Source organism: Chiloscyllium punctatum, chromosome 14 (genome assembly GCF_047496795.1).
Source record: "Chiloscyllium punctatum isolate Juve2018m chromosome 14, sChiPun1.3, whole genome shotgun sequence".
NCBI classification, from domain to species: Eukaryota; Metazoa; Chordata; class Chondrichthyes; order Orectolobiformes; family Hemiscylliidae; genus Chiloscyllium; species Chiloscyllium punctatum.
Window position 1 is genome coordinate 21,401,814 of NC_092752.1, and position 14,440 is coordinate 21,416,253.

A 14,440-nucleotide genomic window follows, 5' to 3' on the forward strand; every position below is an offset into this window, starting at 1 on the left:
GCATGTGGTTGAGTCCTTAGATCTTTTTTGAGTTTAACTTCTTTTACAATTTTTCAATGTAGAGGTGATTGTTCTTGGATTAAAGCCTGTGCTTGAGTTGGTAAACTGATTTTATTCATGAAAAACAGGATGATTAGTAATTAGAATGTTACAATGAAAATTGAGGTTTGGCTTCAGTTGCCACTCTGCTGAAAGGTTGCTCCAAGTTGGTGCTGCTTCGTGTTTTTTGTTACCAAGTCTTCAGAAACTTACTCTCCCAGAATAACAGAATGCAGCCTCTCTGACAAAAACTCCTTGATAAGTAGTTGGGGAAAGATGAGCTTTTTTTTAAAAAAAATTGCTCTGGCTGCCATGGATAAGTTTAATTTTCCAGTCAGAATGTTAACGAATGATTGAATGAATGGCTAGATCGGTGGCTCGGTGAAGTGGGTGGTAGTTAGGTCTAGTCTGATTCTCAAAGTGGAAGATTCGGGCCACTGCAAATTTTAATAAAATGCCCGTTGTTTTACATTCATTGCTATTTATTTCCAGGGTCTTTAAGTAAAATATTAAAAGCCCTGTTTGGAAACTGCAAGTGGTGTAGGAAAACTGATGATTTTGTTGCAAGTGTACAAGTGTGAACTGTGTAAATGTTTCAGGAAATAAGGAACTGAGTTGGTCCTTAGCATTTCTATAAGAAGTTATAATCCCCTCTGAGGCATTACTCCTTGCTGAAACACAATTCTGCTGTGACAAGATGATAGATGGAAATAGAATATGGGAATTTGTGAAGTAATTCATTTGACTGTAAAAGTAGAAAACAAGTACTTGTAAAAAGCTCGACATCACTGGTGTTGAGACTTGCGTATACCCATATAGTGAAGGTTAAAGTGCATTTGTTTATTGCAAGGAGATTGGAGAACAGGAATTTAAAGAAGCCTTCGGACAATTGTATAGTAATTTGTGGACTTAACCCCAGGATATTGGCCAATTTTGTTCTCTATATTTAATGTAGAATATAATTTCTTTGGACTTTACTATGAATGTTCATGAGATCTGTCCCTGGAATGAGTGGGTTGTCTCATAAATTGGGGCTTGTTTTCTTAGCAGTTTAGAAGAATGGGAAGTGATCTCGTTTGAAATATGTTCACTTTGTCATCTGCAAATGGGTTACCCACATAGCCATGATACTGCCCGACCCAACCATTTTGCTTCCTATTGACTTGTCAGGCCTGCTCATACAATCCTTGATAGTGAATGGAAGATATAGCTTGTAGCAGCATCTGTTTGGTTATCTGCAGGAGGTCCATGCCTCTAACTGCTACGTATAATCAGGACTTAGTTTCTGGAAGGATGCAGAGGTATTTTCTCTGGCTGTAAGTTTTTAAAATGAAAGGACACAATTTCCAGGTAAGGATTAGTCCTAATGTGATGATTAATTCCTTTGTATATTTGAAGGATTGGGAATCTTTAGAATTGAGAGTTGAGTGCTCTATTATTGAATGTGTTTAAAGCTGATAATTTTTGGTGTCATGGGAAATGGTGGACTTGACGAGTTGATTGGGAAAGTGGCAATATTTTAGTTTAAAATAAGTTATAATCATGTAGAAGGGCAGGGAAGGCTTGACTGGCTATGTTGTGTACTTCAATCCCTATTCCTTGTGTTTGTGTATTGTGGTTGCTCTGGCCACTTTCCAGATAAACTTAATTCATGTGTAAAGTGAGATCTTTGAATGTGGAGTGTAATATCCAAGGTAATTTCCAGCAGGGATCAATTGATAGCCATTGAGATCAGAAATCACAATTCATTTTCTTGCTTTTGCTCAGGCACTAAAATTATTAATAGTGGAGTCAGATCAGCATGCCCTCACTAAATTGTTATCTATTTTCTAATCGTTCTTTGAAGAGTATTTTTTTTTACACAACTCTGGAGCAGGAGGGATTTGAATTTGACCCTCCCTGGATCATAAGTAGGAAACTGCCACTGTGTCATGAGCCCTCATTGAATTCTTACCTATATTGCAATTGAGCTATCATTTGAGTATATTCTTTGCACTAGGATAATTGCAACGGTTTCAAATAAGTGTTTTATATTCCATCTGTTCAGACGATTGATTACAAAATCAATGTAATCAGTTGAGGAACAGTTGGAACTTGAGCCAAAGCTTTACCTCAAAGTGAGGGGCTCTATCACTGCACCCTAAGAGTCCTCTCATTGAATTCTTTTTTCTTTAATGAACCTGTTCAGATGGTATGACCCCTCCAAAGCAGGTGGGGCTTGAACATTAGGGGTACTACCACTGCATCATAAGAGCCCATATATCTTCCAATACTTTTGTAATCAACCTGTTTATAGATGTTATTACACACCTGGAGTAGTTTGAAAGCCTGAAGCCAGGATTTCTGGTAGAGAAAGGAACACAATCACTGCACTCCAAGAGCCCTCCCGCTGAATTCTTACGACTTTGTGTAACTTGCAACATATGCTTTTTCTGAATAGTTCATTGTGCAAATATCCATTTGCCAGTATCTGTGTGTATATCATAGCAATGGAGATGATTAATACGTGTTGAGCATTGTACATGTCAAAATTGTTTGATGGATGAACAGTTTCCCCAGACCCCTTAGTCTTGATATTCAAGTTAATACATTGAATGCATTATTTGGATGTGGTCGTTGAATAATAGAACTGTAACCTATGACTGCACAAGGAAAATTCCATTATAAGTGATTGCTACAATTTTAACGCTTCAGTTATGCTGTCTGCACTTGTTGATTTGTGGCATTCCATAGGAACTCTACTTGGTATTCTCTTATTAGTATCTTTTACCAAGGTAAGACATGAAACTGATAATTGATTTGATCTACAAAAAATAAACTGGTTGCCTTCAATGTGTCGTTTGGCATTTACACAATTCCATTATTGTACTTGAATTTCCAAATTATGGCACTGAGAAATAAATAGGCGTAGTCTCTGCTTCTCCAGTATAGAATGCACTGTTTGCAGAGCGAATTATATTTAGCTGAAGTATCAACTTGGAATAATTGATAGACCTAATGAATTGGGGCAGTGTCAAGTGTTTGCATACAGGGTACCCTACCTGTTGTATATGGTCACAGGATGTTTTGGAGATTTTTAAGTTCACAGCACTGATTAGTTAATCCCATTAGAGTTATTCAGCAGTGCATTGGATATAAATGGACCTTCCTGGTTCAGTTGCTAAATTAGTCAATGTGCAGAGGATCCAACAGATTGCAAACTTTTCTGTTGTGTGTAATTTGAGATCTGTCAAATGTGACATTGTATGGAAGATTAGGACTGATGTACGCCATTCTGCCTCTTCAGCCCTATTTCACCCAGCTTTCCCTTGAAAATGCTATTTTGTTCATTATTAATCAACGCGGAAATGACTTCAATCTATAATGCTTGTACTTCATGGGGACATTGTCCATTGAAGTTGGCCAAAGTATCTATCACCCATTAATTATTTTTCATGCTGTAAAGTACAGATAAAATTGTTTGTTCAGTTTCAAATAGGAAACCAATAGAATTGTTCAGACACCTTTTCAGGATTTTAAACCGATATGGAAGGGTTAAAAAAATGTTAAGACATATTCAAACTTGTCTTAAGAGTTTGAAGTTGTTCAGAGTTGCTGAAATACTCTTGTAACTGTCTAATATATTTAAGTCCAGAGACCAGGTTTGTACTCTGTAGCTTGTTTTACTTGCTGGAATTTGCTTTGTACATAGTTGTCCTCTCCTTTTTAAAATTATTTTGGACTGGTTTGTAGAAATATACCTCCTCCTCTCACCACCTCCCCCCTCCCCTCCCCACCCTCCTCCAAAAGATGGGGGGCAGTACGGGGGCTTAGTGGTTAGCACTGCTGCCTCACAAAGGTAGGGTCCCAATTTCAACTCCAGCCTTTGGCAATTGTGTGTGGAGTTTGGACATTGTGTGTCTGTGTGGGTTTCTGCTGGGTGTTCTTTTTTTCCCCACAGTCCAAAGGTTTGTGGTTTGGCGGTGCTGAATTGCCCAGTAATGTCTAGGGATGTGCAGGATAGGTGGATTAGCCATGGGAAATGCAGGGTTATAGGGATAAGATGAGGATGTACGGTCTTTGGATGCTGTTCAGAGAGTTGGTGAAAGCTTGTTAGGTTGAATGGTCTCTTCCTGCACTGCAGGGATTCTGTGAATGGGCTCGTCAAAATTAAATGGTGGGTATTCATCTCACTTCCTCTGTACATTGTTATCTTTATTATCGTGTCATTTACTATCCTTTCCCACTGTTTGCTGCTAACCCCCTCTGCAGGTCAGTTTACTACTTGTTCCAAACTATACCTGATAAACAGCATTGAGTTAACATTAAATATGTAACACGAGACCTATATTCAAGACTAGGCGTGTGTACCACATAAATTTGAGTTTCACACTACGGTATTTTCCTGTTCTGCTTTTCTCAGAATACATACTGTTCTCTTCCCACGTGAAGAGCACTTCAGCCATCTTAGTATCTGTTCGTCCCCAAATCCCATCTTTCTTCCCACACTACTCTTATCTGGTTGAATTTCATTATCAGTGCTTTCACACCATGTCTTACTCAAACCACCTCCCTGACTACCTGTGGAAAGGGAACTTCTGACCTGTGAACAGAGTTTGACCAATTCTAGATGTAGATCTGAAAATGTGTTGCTGGAAAAGCGCAGCAGGTCAGGCAGCATCCAAGGAGCAGGAGAATCGACGTTTCGGGCATGAGCCCTTCTTCAGGAATGATCCCTGAAGAAGGGATCATGCCCAAAACGTCTAGTCTCCTGCTCCTTGGCCACTGCCTGACCTGTGCTTTTCAAGCAACACATTTTCAGCTCTGATCTCCAGCATCTGCAGTCTTCACTTTCTCCAGTTCTAGATTTAATCCACCTCATTGGACCTTGATGAGATTCAGGGCGAAACAGCTTGCTGCAAAGGTGAACTTTACCTCCACAGCACTACATCAGGGATTGAGCTTGAAAACATAAAAATCATAGAATCTCTACATAGAATCCTTTTTAGTGTGGAAACAGGCCCTTCGGCCCAACAAGTGCATACCGACCCTCGGAAGAGTGACCCATTCTCCTAACACTCTTCCTAACAGTGTCGTACAACAGGTTGAGAAAATAACATGTTTCAAGGGCAAGTAGGATTGAGCAATATATTCTATTTAGGAAAGATTACCAGAGTAATCAAAAAAGGCTCCTGCAAACAAAAGTGGATACAGTGGTGTTTTTAATGAAAGATGGCAAATTATGTTTTATTGAGGTGAAGTGCAAGCTTACGTACCCGATTTGTGGTGAAGCAGATTCCGTTATGAAAAACCTCGTTGTGGAACAAAGGTAAAATCAGGGCACTTATTAGCAAGAATGTGGGCAAGCATACTTCATGAGACCAAGAAAGGAGAACATAATGTTGCTGAGCTCACTTACTACATTAAATGTAGGCTTTGTTCAGCAGGAGAGTTTGTAAAGGAGTTCATCATTGCAAGCAGTAAAACCAGCAGTTGCAGAGAATCTGGAGTCATTCAAGTGCAAGTTGTCTTGCAGAACTGTGCCAGATTTGATTATTAATGTGGCTCGGGATGGTGAACAGTTTGTTTTTTTAAAAAAAAGGTTCTGCAGCTGATAGGTTGACACTGGAATTTAATCGATGAGATGGGAAATGTAATGGGGACTGGCCAACTGGTGATTTTTGTGTGTGGAATCTCAGATTTTGAGGTTAGAAAGGATTTGCTGCTTTGTGGCAGCGCTTGACACCACCAAAGTGGGGGGAGATTGTGTTGGTTGGTTTTTTTGGTTTGGTTTGGTTTGGTTTGTTTATTTTTTATATTAGCAGTGCACAGGTTTTACTTATCAAGTTATCTCTTTGAAGTGGTCTTATTCCTAATGATACTCCATCCATGCTTGGTTATGGAGAGGGATTAGTTACTCTCGTCCAGAAGGAAAGGGACTGCTTTAATCTCGATCCATGAGAAATGTTTGTATGCCACACTGCTTAATTCATCTATTAAATTGGTTCGCACAGTCCCTGCAACTGAGAAATTTCACATCGAAAGTTGATGCTTGATTCCAGTTTGATAAGTGTAAAATTTTAAAGAGGTAACCATTTAAAATCTTACTAAAAGACTTTGAATCAGTATGGTGGTTTAGTTTACTATTGTGAAATGATAGGATTTTTAAATTCATTCATGGAATGTGGGTAGACCAGCATTTATTGTTCATCTCCTCCCCCCCCCCCCCCCCCCATTGCCAGTTGAACCAACTAGCTTGTTAGGATCATTTCAGAGGACTTTAATCAACTGCACTACATGTCTGCTCGATGAGGTAAGAAAAACAAGAACCATGAACAGAAGTAGGCAATTCAGCACCTTGAACCTGCTCAGCCATTGAATACGATCATGGTTGATGTTATTTTAGCCTCAACTTCACTTTTCTGCCTGCTATCCAAACCCTTCAACCCATTATTAATTAAAAATTGATCTTAAGTTTTTCAGTGTCTCAGTATCTATCACAGTCTGGGGTAGAGAATTACATAAGTACATGAACCTTTTGAGAGGTTATTTCTCACTCACTCTTTTTAAATCTGTTGCCCTTAGCCTAAAACTAGACTCCACATTCTAGATTGCCTCACGTGTGGAAACATCTGCTCCATTTCCACTTTATCAATCATCTTCATCTTATACATTTCAGCTCATGCTTCTCTTGTTCTTCTAAACTCCCCAGGGAATGTAGGCCTAAACGGCTCAATCGTTTTGCCACACTGTTAGATGTTGAAGTTGCTCATGTACCTGGGAGCCTTCAACTTCAAGCGTCAACTGCAAAGCCACAGTGAACTGAAGGCCAATAAAATGTGTCTGCTAGAATGCTAAACTCCATGTAGGTGACCCAGTTTTCCAAACTGAGGCATGCACTAAGAATTGCGTCATGGTTGGGAGCTACGTTCTGATGAGACCAAAAAAAGCTGCGGATGCTGAAATCGAATGTAGCCAGGCAGGAGGCTGGAAGAACATAGTAAGCCAGACAGCATCGAGGGTAGAGAAGTGGATGTTTCAGGTGTAACCCTTCAGGACGCAAGAAGGTTTACAACTGAAATGTCAAGTTCTTCACGTCCTTGCTGCCTGGCTTGTTGTGTTCTTCCAACGTTCTGCTGTGAACAGTTATTTTCAGAACTTTCTGGGAAAGGACTTCTGCATTCAAAATTTAAGGAGAATTTGGAATAGCAATTGCAAATAGCAACATAGTCATAACATCTTCATTGCCAGCAGTCATAGGCTTGCTTAAGGCAAAGCAACCTCAGCTGTCACATTTTAAGACAGGTGAGTTCAGTGTTTTCATGTTGATCTGCCAAGCAGGCAGGTGGAGTATTTGTTTCATACTTTATCCAAGCAGCATACCTGACAGTGTGGTATGTCCCCTGTGGTCCACTGGAGTTTGTGATTTTAATGCTTAATCTGTAGAGTAGAATTTAAACTTGAGTCAGGCAAGAGTGTTACCAGATAGGTCCCAGTAGTGGGCTTCAGAATTAATGAAAGGTATGATCAAGTAGACAGAGGCACTGTCAATTTTTGTATACCAAAACTAGCTGTAATAAGTATGAGTCTGCCTAATAGGAAATTCAAGGAGGAAAAGTTTTTCAATGGTTAAAATAAGAATTTAATTTCACATGTAATTGCACAGTCCTAGTTTTTCATTTAATAGAAAATGCCTAAATCTGCAAAAACTGGAAGGTGATGCATGTTTGTGAGGATGTTCATTGAAATGTGCAGGAATACCAGAAATCAGATCAGGGTATAGGTTCAGTAAGGCAATCAGATCTCTGATGACAGATTGTCTCCCAACTGCAGGACAGAAATATTGAACTTGGAGATAATCCAGTGATAAACTAGTAGAATGATACCAAAAGGACGAAATTGGAGTTCTATTCCTTGGAGATAACACCAACCACCCTTTGCCATTTCGATGCAGGGAATAAGCCATTCACAACAAACCTATTCAGAAATTGTGCAATTCCAAAAGACTGGACACTGTTGAAATAAAGATTAAAAGCTTTGTTCTGGCATCGGTAAAGCCAGGGTCAAATTGACCCGAAAAATAATTGTTGAAAATGTGTTGCAGGAAAAGCGCAGCAGGTCAGGCAGCATCCAAGGAACAGGAGAATCGACATTTCGGGCATGAGGTCTTCAAGAATGAGGAGAGTGTGCCAAGCATGCTAAGATAAAAGGTTTCAGAGAACACCTCTGGGACACTCTGACCAAACACCCCGTGGCTCAACACTTCAACTCCCCCTCCCACTCTAGGAATCCGAGGGGTCTTAGTAGTCTGTAGTAGCATACAAACCCACCAGCGCACTCAAACAAAATCTAACCAACTTAAAAGACCCAGTACAACCCATGGACAAAAGCAACGTAATCTACAAAATTCCATGCAAGGACGGCCGCAAACACTACAAAGGACAAACCGGAAGGAAGTTAGCCACCAGGATACATGAACACCAGCTAGCCACAAAGACACTACCCTCTCTCCCTTGTAGCCCTATACACGGATGAAAAAAAACACCATTTTGACTGGGACAACGCGTCTATCCTGGGATAGGCTAAGCAAAGACATGCTGGAGAATTCCTAGAGGCCTGGCACTCCAACCACAACGCCATAGACAAACACATGATCTAGATACCATTTATCAACCCCTCAGAAAATGAACAGGAAATGACATCACCACAAACCCCAGGAACCCCATCTAGGAGAAAGATATAAATAGAAAGCAGGAGACAACAGCTTCACTTCCATTGGAGGTCGCCACTGATAATACCTAGCCAGGTAATGAAACGTCTGGATATCAAACTTGCAACTCAGTGAGCAAACCTACACCCTAAACTAAAAAGATTATTCAGGAAGGAAATCAAACATGAAAGATTCTAGCTAGGTTTATAAAACACACAGCGAGTTTTTTATGCTTTAAAATAACTGCATAGTGTGTTGGTCCTCTTGGACCATGAGAATGGGAAGTGAATAGGCAATAAGGAAGTGGATGAAATTAACAAAAGGTTTGCTTGTAGAGAGTCCCTTGTTAGGCATAGGAGTGATAGATGATTGGGAGTAGCTGGAAATGTGGAATTTGGAACTCTGGTCAGCCATGATCTCATTGAATGACAGAGCAGACGTGGGCTGAATTACTGACTTCTGCATGTAATTCATGCATGGTTGAATATACAGTTAACACCAGTCTTGATCAACAGTTCAGATATGATTTGAAGATGTTAATGCTCGTGGCTTTACAGAAGTTTAAAATCAGCAAAAATGGCTCTCAAGTGGTGCTAGTCTCTTAACGGAGCAATACCCCATTCTTATTTTGATCACGGCTCAATGGCTGTTTCTAAAACTTGAATTTCTGAAGAGACAAACGTAATTCATCTTCGCAATGGAAGCAGCAAGTGAAGTGAAAAGCCTGACTACGTTTCTCAGACTGTCTCCCACTTAACAATCTCTTGTGGAGGGACAAGAATGGCAGCTTAATATGGCATTTTCATGTTTTAGGTGAGGTAGAGAAGTGTGTAGAAGAGGTGAGGAAGTTGCATTACTGGTTAGGGAGAATATCACAGCTATGTTGAGCAAGGTCACCTTGGAGGGCTCATCCCACGAGGCCATATGGGGAGAGTTCTGCAATAGGAAATGTGCAATCACTTAGGTAATGTGCTACAGGCATCCCAACAGCCAGCTGGAGACATAAACAGATAGGTATGTGAGCCTATGGAAACACTTTTTACAAGTTGGTAATTCTTCCCCCAATATTGCCTGGGACTCTTAATACCAGGGTTTTGGATGGGGGTGAAATTTATTAGGTGCATCCAGGAAAATTTCTTGAAGCAATATGTAAATTGAGAAGGGGCCAAGTTAACCTGGTATTTAGGAATTTGTCCACTCAAGTGATTTAAGTTTCAGTGGGGGACCATTTTGGGAGTAGTGATTGTAATTCCCTCAGTTTTAAGTTAGGTCTGTAAGTGCAAGAGTGGTGCATGGTTGAAAGTACTAACTGTGGGAAGGCTACCTACCACAGTATTAGGCAGGAGCTGGGGAATGTAGGTAAAAACAATGACTGCAGATGCTGAAAACCAAATACTGGATTAGTGGTGCTGGAAGAGCACAGCAGTTCAGGCAGCATCCAACGAGCAGCGAAATCGACGTTTCGGGCAAAAGCCCTTCATCGGGAATGTATACTGAGGGAAGCTGTTTGAGGATAAATCCACATCTGAGATATGGAAATCTTTAAGGCCAGTTGATGTCCAGGAGTTCAGGAGCAGCATTTCTTGTGAAAATGAAGGATGTGACAAGATTTGAGAACCTTGGATAACAAGAAATTGAGCTTTGAAAAGGAAAAGAGGTTTAAGAAATGGGAGGCAGCATTTTTGAATATAAAGCAGGAAAGGACTTAAACAAGAAGCATTAAAAGGGACCATAAAGTGTCCTTGGCAAACAGATTAAGCAAAATCCCAGGGTATGTTGACCATATTTAAGGAGCAAGAGGGTAGATGGGGAATGGTTAGGTCAATTCGGGACAAAAGAGACAATTTATGCATGGAGCTGAAGAAAGTGGGTGAGGTCCTTAATGAACACTCTTGCATCACCCTTCATAAAGGAGAAGGCCATGGTAGACAGTGAGTTGAGAGGGTGGTCTGAGAATGTTTTAGGGCATGTTGATTTTTTTTTTTAAAAATGTGATGCTGAGTATCTTAAAGTTGTACGATCTCGTGGAATCGCTCACAGAATGGTGAGGGAGGAAATTGCTGGGGCCTTGTATGAAAATGTAATATCCTCTTAGTCATAGGAGAAAATCCCAGAGGAATAGAGAAAAGCTAATGTTTTTCTTTTGTTGAATAAACAAGCTGGTGAGCCTTGGGTCAGTGGTCGGCAAATTATTGGAGAAGGTTCTTACAGGACAGGATTTACTCTTGTTGGATAGATATGGACTGATTAGCAATAAGCAGTATGTCTTTGTGATGGGTAGTCACGTTTCTCAAACTTGGTTGAGTTTCATCAAAAGGAAACGACAGATAATTGAGGGCAGTGGTGGATTTGTCTACATGGACTTCAGCAAGGCCTTTAAGGTCCCTTGTATTAGGCTAATGCGCAAGGTGAAGTTAAATGGGGTCTGTGGTGAGTTGGTAAGATGGATATAGAACTGGCTAAGTCATAGAAGTAGAGAAAGCATGTTCCACAGGTACTGTGATTTGAGTTTGTGGACAACACACAAGATTGGGGAAGCTGTGGATAGTGAGAAGTATTGCCAGAAGTTATGGCAAGATATAGGCTGGAGACTTGGACAGAGAAATGCCATATGGAACTCTGACAAATGCAAGGTTATGCATTTTGGGATACATAATGCAGGAGTGAAAATGTGCAGTAAATGCTAGAACCCTTAGAAGCATCAACATGCTGACTGGTTTCGATGTTTCGGTCCCTGAAGGTGGCAACATGGGATAAGGGGGTCAAGAAGTCCTATGAAGTATGCTTTCACTGGTTGATGCGCAGAGAGTATGAACATTGGCAGATCATGTTCCAACTGTATAAAACTTAAGTTATACAACCTTTGGAATAAATGTGTTCATTTCTGGTTGCCACATTACCAGAAGGATGTGGAGGCTTTGGAGAGGGTAGAAAAAATGGTTTACCGGGATGCTGCGTGATTTGAAGGGTATTATCCTTGAGAGATTGGGCAAACTTGGTTTGTTTTCATTTGAATGTCCGAGGCCAAGGGGCAACATAGTTTCATCCCCCCACCACCCACCTCCCCAGTCGAAGCAAAATGCTCAGACACCGTATAGTTTTACCTGCTTCGTCTTTATTATGGGCTGTGGAAGGAGAAAGAGTGATCACCCTTGTGCACAGGGACACGAGTTCACGGTCTTCTCTGAAATAACAGTTTCTCAATGAGCTATTTACAGAGGAACCTCAATTATCCGAAAAGAAGCTGAAGGTCCCGTGAAACAGTTATAACAAAATGGTGTTACCGACAATGGGTTTTTTGTTAACAGTACAGGGTAAATGAGGGTTATCCGCACTGAAGATCTGCAAATCTTACATAAGAGATGTTAATTACACTGGTGCAACAATCTCCAGTCAGTCAATTGTAGCAGTGTTAAAATAACTTTAACCAACAATAGTGCAATGATTGCATCTTTTATTTCAACTGGAATACAGGGGGATACTTGTACTGAAGATGATGTGCAAGCGTTGCAGCAACGAAGTGTTAATGACACTGACTTAGTCATTCAATTGTCGCAGTGTTGAAAGAATTTTAACACATGAAAATGACTGAAATGCTGAAGGATTTAAAATGCATGACAAAATCAGTGGTGTCTTCATTCCCTCTGACTTTTTTGAGTTCGTATCTGGTGTAACTGATTGTTCGTTGCACATACTTACCACATCTGAGAAGAGAAAGAGGACCACAGTGACAGTTGAACAGAAAAGTGAGATTTTGCAGCGTCTGGATCATGGCGAAAAGGCACTGAAGATTGCACAGGAGTACAACATTGGGATAGTGACAGCGTCTGACATCAGGAAAGCAAGACCACCGATTGAGAAATTGATCAGCCAAAGTGACACAGTAAATGATCTAAAAAGCAAATACATGAAGCCAGCAAATGATGAGCAACTTGACCAAGCTGTATTTTTGTGATTTTTCACATCAGCCTGAAAAGGGAATTTCTGTATTTGGCCCAATGGTATTAGAAAAAGCTGCCAGTTTCTACGAATGACTCCACACTGGTGAAGTCTGATTACAGCATACCATTGGGCTGGTTACAGCACTTCAAATATTGCTGCAACTTTAGGCAACTCAGTGTTCAGGAGAGCAGAAGTCCATGGATGACAGCACAGTGGAAGGCAACAGATTGAAACTGCAATCCATCATTCATGAAGGAAAATGAACATGAGTAATTGTACAACGCTGCTGAAAATGGATTGTTCTGGTGTGCACTGCTGGATAAAACACTTGGGTCCAACGTGGAAAAGCAGGTGTTGGGACATAAAGTGCAGAAGGATTCCATCACAATCTTCCCTTGTGTCAGCACCACCGGCACTCAAATTACTGCTTGTCTGCTTTGGGCAATGTGCTAACCCATGTTACTTCAAGAACCTGAGACAAGAACTAGTTTCTTGTGAAGTACAAAGCACAAAATAAGGCATGGATGACACATCCACTTGTCGTCCTGGTTCCATGAAGATTTTATACCTGTCACATCACATTTGGCAAGCGCTGGACTTGATCAATCCGTCCTTCAGCTTGTTGACAATGAAGGGGCACACACTGAAAGGCAGCCAGTTAGAATCAGCAGACGGCGCTATCAAGTGTTTTTTTTTCCTACCCAACACCACTTCAAGGTTACAGCCGCTCGATCAGGGAATCATTGCAATTATAAAAAAATATTATTGCTGTGACATGTTGCATGCCGTCCTGGGTGAAGACAATGCAGGGAAAGGACTGCAGGAAATTATGAAGGCATTCACTGTCAAGGATGGTCTGTTCACATTTGCTGAATTTTGGGACTGCGTCAAGCCATCGACAATCGCAGTGTGTTGGTACAATGACTTGCTTGTTCGGAGCCGTGCGAGTGAAGAGGACACCTGTCCAGAACGCAGGCTAACCACTGACATTGCTGAAAACTGCAGACAGCTGGGTTTAGGAGACTTTGTAGAGTCTGAGATTGATGTTTGGGTGAACTATGACAAGGACATTGACTATATTGGCTTTGTGTTTCTGTTCCAAAGAACAACAAGAATACATGGATGGCGTTGGTAGTAAGGAAAATCTGATGCTGACACCACCTCCAGTCCCTGTTAATGAAGCTATTTAACAGTTTGCAACTTTTCATGGAGTGCTACAAAGTATAAGATTAAGTTGATGCATCTTCACCAAATGTTAATGTTCGCAAAAAAGAAAAGACAGTAGCACCTCCAGCAACAGCGGCTGGGTAATTTCTTCAGAAATGATAACTAACCTCCACCTCAATGAATTCTTTACAAAACAGGTACAGAAAAAGTGATCTGATTTGTAAAATGTCATGAAGTTTTAAGCAATATCCAGTGTTTCACAAATTTTAGTGAGTGAATGAAATAAAAGCTCTGTAAACATGCTTTTTAATGCGGTTATGGACTGTGCAGCTTCCTTTTTAAGGTCAAATCAATTATCGGAATGAAAACCTGCCTGCCCATAGACTTTGGGTAATCGAGGTTAATTTGTAGTCATTTTACAGGGAAGAGCATCCAGATATGGCAACGTACATATGATTGGGTGACTGTTAAATCAGTAAGTGTCAATAGCTAAGATTTAAACCATCTGGTGTTACACAATGTTTTTAATCTTGTTAACTGGATTCATACAAGAGATCGTTCCCCTTTCGTTGGCTGACCTTGCACAGTGCTACCAATATTGTT

At 40.6% G+C, this 14,440-nt stretch overlaps 1 protein-coding gene across 8 annotated transcripts in view; it reads left to right on the forward strand.

Moving 5' to 3' along the window:
• kiaa0232 (KIAA0232 ortholog) overlaps window positions 1–14,440 on the forward strand; it is a 128,478-nt gene that overhangs the window by 20,285 nt on the left and 93,753 nt on the right. The gene's annotated exons all lie outside the window — the stretch shown is intronic.